Source organism: Vipera berus (genome assembly GCF_964194415.1).
Source record: "Vipera berus genome assembly, chromosome: 3".
NCBI classification, from domain to species: domain Eukaryota; kingdom Metazoa; phylum Chordata; class Lepidosauria; order Squamata; family Viperidae; genus Vipera; species Vipera berus.
This window is the reverse complement of record NC_138204.1, coordinates 149210922-149223993: the sequence shown is the minus strand read 5'-3', so window position 1 is coordinate 149223993 and position 13072 is coordinate 149210922.

The window sequence follows — 13072 nt, the reverse complement described above, 5'->3', positions numbered from 1 at the left end:
AAAGAACTCTATATTAGAAGCAAAGGTATTAGAAAATGAAAATATAAGGGATAAAATGGACGGAGAATTGAGCCTTGTTCAGTATCATCAGATGCAGTATGCTATTAGAATCAGGGGTTTAAAGGAGAATGGTAAAGAAGATTTAAAGCAGCTGATTTCTGAGGCTCTGGAAGGGGTACTGGGCCAGCCAGCATCTGAAATTGAGGGAAATATGGACAAAGTTTTTCGTGTAAATTCATGGATTGCAAGACAGAGGAAGTTACCCAGAGATGTGGTGGTCTATTTTACAAAGAGAGTAATTAGAGATGAAGTTATTCAAGCTGCTTATGATACTAAATTGGTAGTGGCTGAGCAAGAAGTTTTGGTTTTAAAAGAGATCCCTCCGAAGATCCTAAGGAGAAGGAAAGATTTTGCATTTCTAGTACAGGAACTTAAGAAACGTGATATTAAGTTTAGATGGGAGATTCCAGTTGGATTGGTGGCGACGCATGAAGGTAAAAGACATCGTTTGGTTACTGTGGCTCAGGCACGTGATTTTTATAGTAATGTGTTAAAAGCAACCCCCTTATTTTTTTTGGAAGCTGCAAAAGGATACGGTGTGGGAAAGTTTCAAGATGTTGCAGATAGACAGACAGAGGACAATGGTGTTGGAGGGGATCAAGTCACAGTCTCATCGGTTGCTGCAGGAGGCCAGAAGATGACGCGTGCCGCCCTAAGAAGAGTGAGACGAGAGCAAGAGCAAGACCAGCAGAAAGTTATGGAATCTCCAAAGCGTGCTTACAGTGAAGATCTGGGAGGGGAGCGGTCTAAAGAAGTTTTGGGGGTCATGACAGATGTGCTCCAAAAGTTTTGGGGTGTTAAGATTGCTGATTAAATTTTTAAATTAGAATGTCAATGGAGTAAAATTATTATAGAGGAGAAAGAAAGTTTTTTTTAATATTTTACACAATTTAAGATTGATGTTATTTGCTTGCTAGAAAAGTATATTAGGGTTATGGACTTAAAGTATGTGTTGAACTAAGAATGGGTACGCAAGCTCCTAATTAACAACAAGTTGTCTTAGAGACTGCCTAAACCTTTTTATATTCTTTTTATTTGAACTCAAGGATGATTTGGAATGGCGAGACATTTGGCGTGATACATGCAAGAACTATTTTTGATCATAGTTTAGTTTGGTTGGAGATTATTAAGGTTAACAGAGATAGGCGCTTTTGGCGCGTAACTGAGAATTTGTTTGGAAATTAGAGAAAGGTGGGAGAATGCAAATAGCAGGTGAAAGTTTTTTTTTCTTTTTTTTGAAATTAATATGAATAAGGACTGGGATTAAGAAAATTTATTTTGAGTAAAGTTCTTTTTCTGTTTTCCTCTTTTTCTCTTTTACTTTATTTGTAATATTAATATTGTTTGTATTCATTTTATATGAGCTAGAGGGAGATAGAATTTATAGTTTATTGTTGATAACATAGGGGTGTTTACGTTTGTTTTTCGATTTTATACCCTGTATTTAGCTCTGGGAAGTCGGGGGGGGAGGAGGGAATGGAGGAGAGGGATAGGGAGGGTTGGATAGGGGTGGGGGAGGGGGATTAAAGTCAAAATGTATTGTAAAACTTTTTAAATAAAAAAAAAGTGAATTCCAACTTTGCAATTTTATAACTCTACACAATGTAGAAACTAGATCATGTTATCACACAATGTTCAGAATTACTCAGGAAAGCAACATGGAGACACAGATTGGCAGCATCAGCCAAACAACACCTTTAACATCCACACATCCTATATTTAGGTTGGTGGAAGAAATGTGAAACAAAAGTTGAAAAATATTTAAAATGAAGATGGGCTGAAATTCAATCTCTACTTTCTAGTAAAGATTACAGTTTTGGATAATTTCTCTGCATAACCTTAGTACTCAATACTATTGTAGAAATATAAACAATTATGATAGTCTTGTGTAGGCCCTTAAGGAAGAAAACTGTTATGTCCTATTTAATTTATTACCTGTTTATTGTTTGTTGCAGTAATTAATGTAACCCATATTTTGTATGCTAAATGGGATTCTAACAGAATGCTTAGCATGTATCTATTTGGTTTCTGATGAACATTCTAGAAGCATTCAGAAATTCAGAAACAATTGCTATAGCATCTGCCAGTCACTAATATAAGTATCTTCAGTAGTCCAGTTTACTTATACAGCCATTTCTCAGTTAGCAATTACTTTGGTTAGCCGTCTGATTGCAAATATGACATTAATAAACTGTAATAAAAAATTATGACCAATGTGTGCATTTGCAATAAAATTTCATGCACCTCACACAAAAAAAAGACTTCAGTGTGATTAAAATCTAGCCAGTTTCAGGCAGCAACAGGATTCTAATCCAGGGCTCATCAACCTTTTCACCCATTGTACCACTTTTAGGATATGGCAACATCTGAGTACCACTAGTCGCCTTGCAAGGTGTCAAAAACCTGATGACCAAAAAAAAAAAAGGAAAAAAGTGATGAAATACAGGTAGTGCTCAACTTATAACAGTTCGCTTAGTGACTGTTCAAAGTTACAACGGCACTGGAAAAAAGTGCCCCCCAAGCCACAGCTGAGCAAGACATCTGCCTGCCTGCCCGCCCGGCGGCACTGTTCCTCCTGTCTGAGGTTTTCATTTTTGTGAGCATTTCTGTTGAGGATTGGCAGTGGGGGTAGGGTGGGGGGTGTTTGGTTTTTATTCCCCCCGTCTGCAGCAGGTTTTGGTCACTTCACATGACCCTGGGACACTGTGACTGTCATAAATATGAATCAGTTGCCAAGCGTCTGAATGTAAATCACAAGACCCTGGAGATGCTGCAACATTCCAGCTGATCGGCGCTTCTTCTGGGCTCAGAAGTGCCAGGATCAGTGCCGAGCTCCAGCTGGAGCCTGGCGCTGATCCTGGTGCTTCCGCTGAGCCCTGACAGCCCTGCAGCTCCAGCCGTCTCTCGCTCAGGCTTGTGCGGTGTTGCCACCGATTCAGCTCATTCCCCTCCCCCGCTACCACTTTTCTAGGATGGTTGCATACCACCTGCCAGGTGCCAATGTTCCAAAGGTGGTACCCGTACCACTGGTTGAAAAGCCCTGTATCTAATCAACTGATTAAGACCAGGGTTATTTATTTACATCCTGCCTTTATTATTTTTACAAATAACTCAAGGCAGCAAAGATATCCAACACACCTTCCTCCTCCTATTCTCCTCACAACAACAACTCTGTGAGGTGATTTGGACTGAGAGAGAGTGACAGGCCCAAAGTCACCAAGCTGGCTTTTATAGCTAAGGCAGGACTTAAACTCATGGTCTCTTGCTTTCTAACCTGGTGATTTAAGCACAAAACCAGACTGACTTGCTAAATTTCAGTTAGTGCATTTTAGGGAACACTGCACTGCAGAGAAAAACAGCTCAGGAATAGGTAGACAGCTTGTTTAAACAATCTCTCTACCCATGAGGCAGCAAAAAAGTGGGGGAAAATGGGTCAGGCACAGGATACTGTATACAAGAACAGAGACAGCAGCAACTAGTGATCTTTGCAGTGTCTCTTTCTCTCTCTGTTTCTCTCTCTCTCTTTCTGTCATATGTTCACTTAATGACCATTTTGCTTAACAAGCAAGTCATCGGAACAGAACGTAGTTGCTAAACAAGAAGACGGTGTACGAAACCTTGGTATCTTTTAAGTAAATTATTTCATATTAAAAGCGAATTTCTACACTGAGAAATGTATTTACTCTCTTTATTGTAAACGCTTCTATTGCAGCCTTTCTTTTATGGAGGTTAAGGACATCTACACAAAACCTGATTGCTGCAGAAATACTTGGAAACTATACCTGCCTGACCCCTGATTCCAGACCATTGCTAACTTTTTTTAAGCCAAATTATAGCACTTTTCTAGCATTATGAGCACCAAATAGGTTCATCACATGGGTTCTCATTCCAAATATCTTGATAGGTTCTATATTAACATTCTTGGTTTTAATGAGGCACAACTTTCTTGCATTTCCTCTTGAATTTTTACTTCCAAGACGTCCTTTTCATTACAATGCAGAAACAACACTTCTGCAATATAAACTCAAGCTCTTTTTACTTTATGTAGTTTGAAAGAAAACAATAGGCCAGTGAGTAACAGCTAGATTTTACATACACATGTCTATGTCTATGTTACATGTTGCTCCACTTGTCCAAGTGATACCTTTTACTGGAAGGGGATCTCTGATCCCAAATACAAGAAAGGAAAATGTGTGCCTGCTACTTATCACAGATATATAGTGTCAGAAGTTTATTGAGGCAAAGACCTTGGCGTTGTGCAAACTTGGTGAATCTCTACACAGTCAGACTGCACCATTTCTATCTTACCATTACGGTAGTATCTTTTTAACCTCTGGATAAAATGATGTCTTGGATTTGCTAGGAGGATAAAGTAGGAAAATTTTAAATTAGGAACTACCATATAAAGAAAACACAGTCCTTCCTGCTAACTTACATATTTGAAAATTACACTGGACAACTTCAGCTCTTGTTCAACATCTCAGCTATTGTTATGTTCCATCTTCTATGTTCCATCTATCTTCTACTTTCCATCTATTCTCTTTGGCAATTAAAGATTTATATTAAACAATTGGGAGAAGCTTTGGAATGAGATGTCACTAGCACAGTGATGATGCCCAGATCTATTACTTCTTGCTATTTCCTTAATCATTGCCTATATTTAGTAATGACTAGAATTTGAATTAACTGGTATTACAACTAGATAAGACAAAGGTGCTATTGGTCAGTGGAAAAACAAATTGAGAGAGTTAATATTGGTCTGTCATAAACTGAACTTCCCATAAATGAGCAAGTTCATTGTATCAAGGTTCTCCTTGGTTGTCTACCATCTCTAAACCAAGTAGCAATTGAGGCAAGGATGATTTACAGACATTTGTTTGCACTGTGTTGACTGTGAATACTTATGAACCAATTGGATCTAACACCATTTCTCACCTTCATCACAATTACTATAGTCTACATGGAGTTATACTGCAGAACTAACTTGTTAACTACTGTACAGCATCTGGTCTCTCTATGCTAAAGACCTGAACTAGTTGCCAGTTGCTTTCCAGGCACAATCTAAGATCACTTAAACATCTAAAGTTCTATATGACTTAGGGCGTATCTTGTCTGCTTATTTCAAAATCCGTAGAGTTGAACTTTGAAGAAATAAGATGGAAAGAATATTTGACACTTGAACTTTGATGTGGGAGATGTGACAGCCTAGAAAATAATCAAATGAATCACTGAACAAATCAATCCAGAGTTCTCACTTGAGCCACAAATGCCCTGGCTCAAATTTGGACAGATTATGTAAAGACCAAGCTCTCTTGAAAAAACGCCCATGCTGGGAAAGGTGGAAGGAAAGAGAAGAAGAGGATGACAAGTAGTAAGGTGGGTGGACTCAGTTGCAATGGAAAAGAGTGCACTGTTGGGAGACTTGAAAGAGCAGGTTAGGAATAATAGTCTTAGATAAAATCTATCAATGTGATCATTAGGAGTTGAAAAAGACTTGTTGGCACATAATCTATCAAATATAAGGAATGCATAGCAGGAATTTCTGTGCAATTAATAATGTGTTTTGTTCAGAGAGCAAGAGCATTACAGTGGATGTACTTTTTGGTATTTATGTTGTAAACTTAATGCTGAGGCCTGGAATAAGAGAAGTCCCCCAGACTGACAGCCAGCTAAAGGATTTTATGAGAGAAATAAAATACTTAAGAGGAAAAAAACTTAACCTGGGGGGGGGGATCAGTGTTTGGACATGTTTTCAGTGTGGGTGTAATGTAGTGAGTTACACAGGATTTCTAACAATAGAAAAAGAACATTCATAATTCTTTCCTACAGAAAAATATAGAACATTAGTTTAAGATTAATTTCATGTTAACTAGTGGCAGTTTTAGTTGATGGGAAGATTATTCCCAATATAAAAGAACTCCAGAATAAATGACAAAATATAAACATAATTGCCTAATTCCGCTAATCAAGTACAGTGGCAGAAGATTGCATTTTTTTCTTAATTAAGAATAAGCATACTTCTGAATGGATTAATTTTAATAGTTTTATTAAAAGAAAGCAATAAAGCCTATGGAAAATGCAAAAACAAGAAACAAACTGTCTTAGAAATAAAATGTCATAGAATTTTAAAAGTGGGGAAAGAATGCTTGAGTTATATCTGTAGATTCTGCAGGGGATGTATACTTGCTTACAAGAAAAAGGTAACATTGCTCTCCTGTACTGGATAGGGATAGAAAATATTCATACACCATGAAAAAAGAGAGAAGTCAAGGATAAATGATTTTATTTTTAAAATTTTTGAGAGGAACAGAATTTGAGTGAGATCTATACAGGTAGTCCTCGACTTACATCCATAATTGAGCCCAAAATTTCTGTTGCTAAATGAGACAGTTGTCCCATTTTACGACCTTTCTTGGAATGGTTGTTAAATGAATCACTGCAGTTGGTAAGTTACTAACATGGTTATTAAATGAATCTGGCTTCCCCATTGACTTTGCTTGTCAGAAAGTCACAAAAGGTAATTACATGACACACACACCCAGGACACTGCAGCCATTATAAATAAGAACCAGTAACCAGCATATTAATTTTGATCACATGACCATGGGGGATGCCAAATCTAATTCTGTACAGTACTTTGTTCGCATCTACTTTCACTGTAGTTGCTTCCAATGCCACCCTTCCTGACAAAATTACCTATAGAAACAGCATGGAATTCTTCAGGCACATTATACAGTAGCTCAGTTTAGGCCATAAAATTTGCGTGCAAAATTGCTATTTTCTTTTCCCAGCTGTGGTATAAATACTGTATGTATCACACATAAAGGCAGGAGGATTAAAATGTGGAGATATTTCTCTGGGCTCAATTCCCAGGAGTGTCTTATAATTATCCTTGGGAAAATCATTATCCATAGTGACTACTTAAATGAATCTTTAAATGGATGCTTCAAAGTCAAAGCTGAGTCAGCTAAAGGTCTTTAAGGAAGAGGAGATTAAGGAAGAGAGGCCACCACCAGGACTCCAATACATACAAGAGTCATTTCATTTGATATATGATGGTGTCTTTTGGCCTTTTGGTAACTATATGAGAATGCTGTAAGAGGCTAGAATGGGTTGAATGGATAGCAATATGAAGAAACAGAGGATTAAATATTTCAAAATCAGTTATCATTCTCTAGAAAGATCTACCAGAGTCATGGCTACTAATCAATCAAATAATGAATAAATATTATTGAAGAGGTCATATAATGGAAAAGCTGAGTAATAAAGAGATCAAAGCAATGAAATGGAGTCATACCATCACTGGATGCAGTCATCAGATATTCCAAGCAGTGGTACCTGAAGGCAGAAAAAGAGTAAACTGGTGGGAACCCATTCTTAAGATAATAACATGTTTTGCTCCCTTCAAAAATTATCCAGCATTTCATAAGATTCCAGTAACTCTTGTCTTGTGTTCTGCATGGCATCTGATTAGTCTTGCTCTCTGTTCTGTAGGTGTGTTAGCTCAAAGAAGGGCTCCAACATTTCAAGATCATGCTGTCAAAATAGATAAATTTTGACACATGTAAGAATGGGAAGGGGAAACTGCTCCCAAGTCCAATACAACTTTAGGTGGTTGGGGAGAACTAAAGGCAGGGGAAAAGTGTTGGAAGCTTCTGGAAAGCAAACCACTCCCATCCACATTCATAAACCTCTTACCCAAATCGTAAAATTGCTATTTGGGAAGGGGTGTGAGTGTGTAGGATTTTAAAGTGTGTGTGTGGGGGGGGGAGGAGGAAATGGGAGGCTTCCTGTTCCAATTTCTTTCATTAAATTTGCCCTCCTCAGAAATAAAGCATTTGTAATACATGTTGAATAGCAATAGAATTGTTGGAGGAGAAGATGGAATGGTATCTTTTCTGCTAACGTTTTATATTTTTGTATCCACTAGTATTTATATATCACTGAGGCATTGCTGTACATTTACTTTTTTTTTAGGGACTTCCAGTGGAACTCTGTGTAGGCTGTACCTCTTTGTTCTGTGTTTAACATAATCTTGGAAGACAAATGTGGTAACTAATTCTTCACGAGCACCAGCAGTTAAGTGCTCCGATTTCAAGCTCTTTCTCTCTGCCTATTCTACTTCTTCTTGTCTCTCTTCTTGTCTACTTCTTCTTTGCTTTCCAAGGAAGAATTGTTTACATAGTTCTGGGTGCTTAATTTGGGGAAAGGGAAAGAAAATTGGGGTGACATTTGAAGCAATCATGCTCAGACACATAACACATCATCTTTGACTTACCTTTGAGGTGCTCCATCACATACAGCTGTATGAATAACTCACAGTTATTCTCCAATATTTATATCAAAAGTAGACAAGTATAAACCTTCAAAATCTCTTTCTAGTTGCATTTTGTGGCCACATTGCTTGTGCAAAATGACATTCATCTGGAGCTCCTATCTCCATATTTATTTATTTTTATGTGCTCTTCGGTGAAGAAAGGGCTATGCTTTAGAAAGTCACATTGTTTTTTGCAAAATGGCTCAAGTGCAATCCTGACAGCCCTAGGTAGGACTGAGAAAGGTTCTTATCAGAAATCTTACAGAGCTCTGTGTAAAAACAATTATGAGCTAAATAGAACAATGAACTGGCACTGTATAAGCAGCATAATGCAAGAAAGAGAAATGGGGGCCTATTGCTGCTTGGCCCAACATAAACAACTCCTAAGTAAGGTTTACATAGTGCTATAATATATTACAGAGTAGGAGGAAATGGTTGACAGTATCTTATAACTGTTCATTCTGCTGTTAAAATGTTTTCACAGACATCACCTTCTGCTGGTATAAATTTATACCCATGATCATAAAGCAAGGTCTTGGAGAATTTAGAATGTTTAAATATGGTTCTCATCTAACATGTCTAATGCCAGGCTTTGTGGTCTTCCAGTAATGTCCTGGACTTTACTAGAAGAGAATGGGTACAGTCTTCACTGCCTGAATTTTACTAAAATCTAAAAATAGGCTATAATGAGAAGACCAATGAAAACTCCAGCACCAATATTCCATTCACCAGTAATATATTCACAAAGCATCCTAGACCCCAAGGCAAAGTTCTCCATTCAAATCCTCAGTATTATGTATCTGTTAAGGAGCCAGCAGCTGCATTTCAGGAAACAGACCTATTCTGATGCCCAGGGTTTTCTCACCCAAGCCATCCTTGGGAATGAATAGCAGCAGCTCAAGATATTCCCTCTAAGGTCCAACAGTGGCAGGAGAGCTACCAAATTTGGACTGCAAGAATCCAGTTGACCACTGGATGTCAGGAAAGCTTTAGTTGTCTGAATCTCTTTGCTACCATCTCATGGTTCTCCAAGTTATTGCACGCTGAGTCCTCACAGCCCACACCTCGCCATTTGGCATCCACCTACTCCATATGCTGCTTAGACAAATGTTTAAGTTCTTCTATAGAAGGATGCTGATCCTGCAATACATTACAACCAATTTCCTCCCCTCCCCTCCTCTCCTCTCCTCTCCTCTCCTCCCCTCCCCTATGTTTGTCAGCCATCAAGTGGCTGCCACCACTGTCCTAACGGTATTGATGATACTGCCTGACACCAATTTAAATAATCCAGAATTAAACAGAGGAACTGCATTTATTTGTAGGCTCCTGAGGAATTCCTTAAGCAACAGACTATTGGCTTCTTACTAGGGAACGCTAAGAAAAGGGTTTAGTTGGCAGTCTCTTACCAAAAATTCAGCCACATCCCACCTGTTTCTGTTTTCCCCCTCATTCCTGCTATATTACTACAGCATCCTGGTGAAGGTTTTTATACATACATAGTGGAGGTTTTTATTCTAGAACATAACAAGAGATGCCCTGCTGGATCAGAGCCCAGCCCAGCTAGTCCAACAGCCTCACAGTGGCCAAGTGCATAGTGGTTTCCTAGCAGAGGACCTTTAGAGTCAGTCACACTGACATCAAAGCCATTGATCCTCATGACTTCCATCAATTGGTCTAACCCTTTTCTGAACCTTGATCACTCTGTGTCTTACTCATGTCTCAAAAGTGCCACATGTTGCAATCTTTTATGCTTCAGACATCCGAATTGCCCTCTTTTGAACCTGCTTTACTTCCACTACAGGGTAGTCCTCAATTTACATCAGTTCATTTAGTGGCTGCTCAAAATTACAACAGAACTGAAAAAAGTGATCTATGGCTATTTTTCATGCTTACAACCATGCAGCAACTCCATGGTCACCTGATCAAAATTCAGACACTTGGCATCTGACTCATATTTATGACGGCTGTAGTGTCCTTGGGTCATGTGATTATCTTGTGTGACTTTCTGGCAAAGTCGATGGGGAAACCAGATTCACCTAACAACTGTGTTACTAACTTAACAACTGCAATGATTCACTTAACAATAGTGGCAAGAAAGGTTGTAAAATGGGGCAATACTCAGTTAACAACTGTCTCACTTAGCAACAGAAATCTTGGGCTCTATTACGGTCATAAGTTGAGGAGTACCTGTGTATTTATTCAAACTTGTATGGCCCCCATCTCACCAAAGGTGACTCTTTTTGGAAGTGTGGCAATCCAGAACTTTACATAATATTCCAAGTATGGTCACACCATTGATTTGTAGGACAATATTATGATATTGGTAAATCTATGTTCAATTCTATTTCTTATTATCTTTACACCACTTTACACTTGCTCATTATGAATGACATCTGCCTTTTTGATGCCTGCTCCCTAATGTGCAGAGGTCCTTTTGATGCTCTTTGCAGTCCTTCATTATTATAACCTACTTTGAACAATTTTGTGTCATTAGCAAATTTGGCTATTCCACTACTCATGCCTAATTTCAGATAATTTATAAATTTGTTAACAGGCACTGATCTTGGGACATAACTGTGAATGACTCCACTAGTTAACATCTCTCCATTTTGACATATTTACTCCTATTCTTTGTTTTTTTATTATTTAACTAGTGGCTTCTTCAGAAAAGGACCATCCCCTTTTATTCCATAGGGAGACTGATTCTCTCTGACCTCTTTTCCTCTGACTCCTTGAACCATTCCCTCTCCAATGCTAACTTCCACCATGGTGTATTAGTTCGTTCATCAGCCTTGCAAGAGTTTAGGAAGTTAGCACAGTGATGGGCGTTAAAGTAGGGGATCCCCTGTTTCTTTTCTTACTGCAGCATTACAATCTGGAGTGATGGACTCAAGCCAAAAGCAATCCTTTCCGAAGCACACAACTCTTCAGCTCTTCTCAACAGGACTTACTTAAGCAAAAGGGATAGAACTACAAATAATTTCAGCAACCAAATTATTCCCCAGTAGAAAATATTTTCTTATTTCTTTTTAATGGGTTTTCCATAAAAGGCAAGAAGATGAGTCTAATAATTATTTGTAATAGGTGGAACGTTCAGCATATGCACAAGCAACAACTGAATCCCCTTCACTTTGAAAACCCAATCTATTATTATTATTATTATAAAACTTTTATTCATAAAACATGAAACTCAGTCAACTGAACACTCAAATTGACTGGCATTAATGTTTGAAACAGGTTGCTGCCAGCATCCTAGGTATCAACCAGGTATCTCCTTAAAATGTAAGATGTTCCAAGTAGCGCAGTTTTTTGTAGCTTTGCTGGAGTTATTGCAGGAAGCTGCAATTTCTTGATGTATTTTGCAAAGTTTTTGGATATAGTTCCCAGTGCCCCGATGACAATGGGTATCACTGTTACACGTTTCATCCATAATCGCGCAGTTTCGATGGCCAGGTTGCAGTATTTCGTAATTTTTTCCAGTTCTTTTTCTTAGACTCTGGCATCTCCTGGTACAGCGATATCAATCAACTGTATGCTTCGGTTCTCTATGACTGCGATATCTGGCGTCTTGTGTTCCAAATGGTGATCTGTCTGTATTCGGAAGTCCCACAAAATCTTCACCCTCTCATTCTCAACAACTTTTTCCACCCTATGTTCCCACGACTTTTCGGACAGAGGCAAGTCGTATTTTTTACACAATGCCCAGTGGATTAGTTTAACAACTTTGTCATATCTAGCTTTGTAATCAGTTTGCGTGATTTTGCTGCACTCACATATTAAATGTGAAACAGTTTCAACTTTGTCATTGCAAAGTCGGCAATTTGGATTGTCAGTAGATTTTTGTATCTTCGCTTTCATGGCATTAGTTTGTAGTGCTTGTTCTTGAGCAGCCAGTATTAAGCCTTCCGTTTCTTTCTTGATGGTTTCCATCTTAAGCCATGCCCATGTCAAGTTGTTATCACATTTTCCTTCAATATTTTTCAAAAGCTGTCCATGCAAAGCTTTGGTTTTCCATCTATTTAATCTGTCATCCAGCCGTTTTTCCTTATATTCTGCCTTTGTTTCTGTTATTTTTATAATGCTCTCTGTTTTTACAGCCTGCAGCAATTTTTCTGTACTTTGATTTACATAGTCATTCAAACTTCATTTTTCTTCTTGTACAGTTTGGTAGATTTGCAGTAGCCCTCTGCCTCTGATTATTCTTGGCAGATACAACCTGCCGATGTCACTTCGTGTATGTAGAGCGTGGTGCATATTCAAAAGTTTACGCATTTTCCAGTCTAGGTGTTCCAATTCAGCCGAAGTCCAGTTGATAATTCCAGCTGGGTAGCGTATCACTGGGACTGCCCATGTATTAATGGCTTTAATTATATTTCCAGCATTCAGCTTTGATTTTAGTATTTTGTGGACTCTCCTGATGTATTCCTTTTGTGTTGACTCTTTGACTTTTCCATTCAAGATGTTATCTGCTTCCAATATGCCTAGGTATTTGTAACCGTCATCCTTTGCTAGTGCTTTCATAATACCTCCATTTCCCAGTTCTATTCCTTTTATTTTTCCCATTTTTCCTCACTGCATGGATAATGTAGCATATTTTCCAAGTCCAAAGTCCATTCTGATGTCGCTGCTAAACAGTTGAACTATGTTGAGTATTGATTCAAGTTCAGTGTGGCTTTTTGCATACAGTTTTAAGTC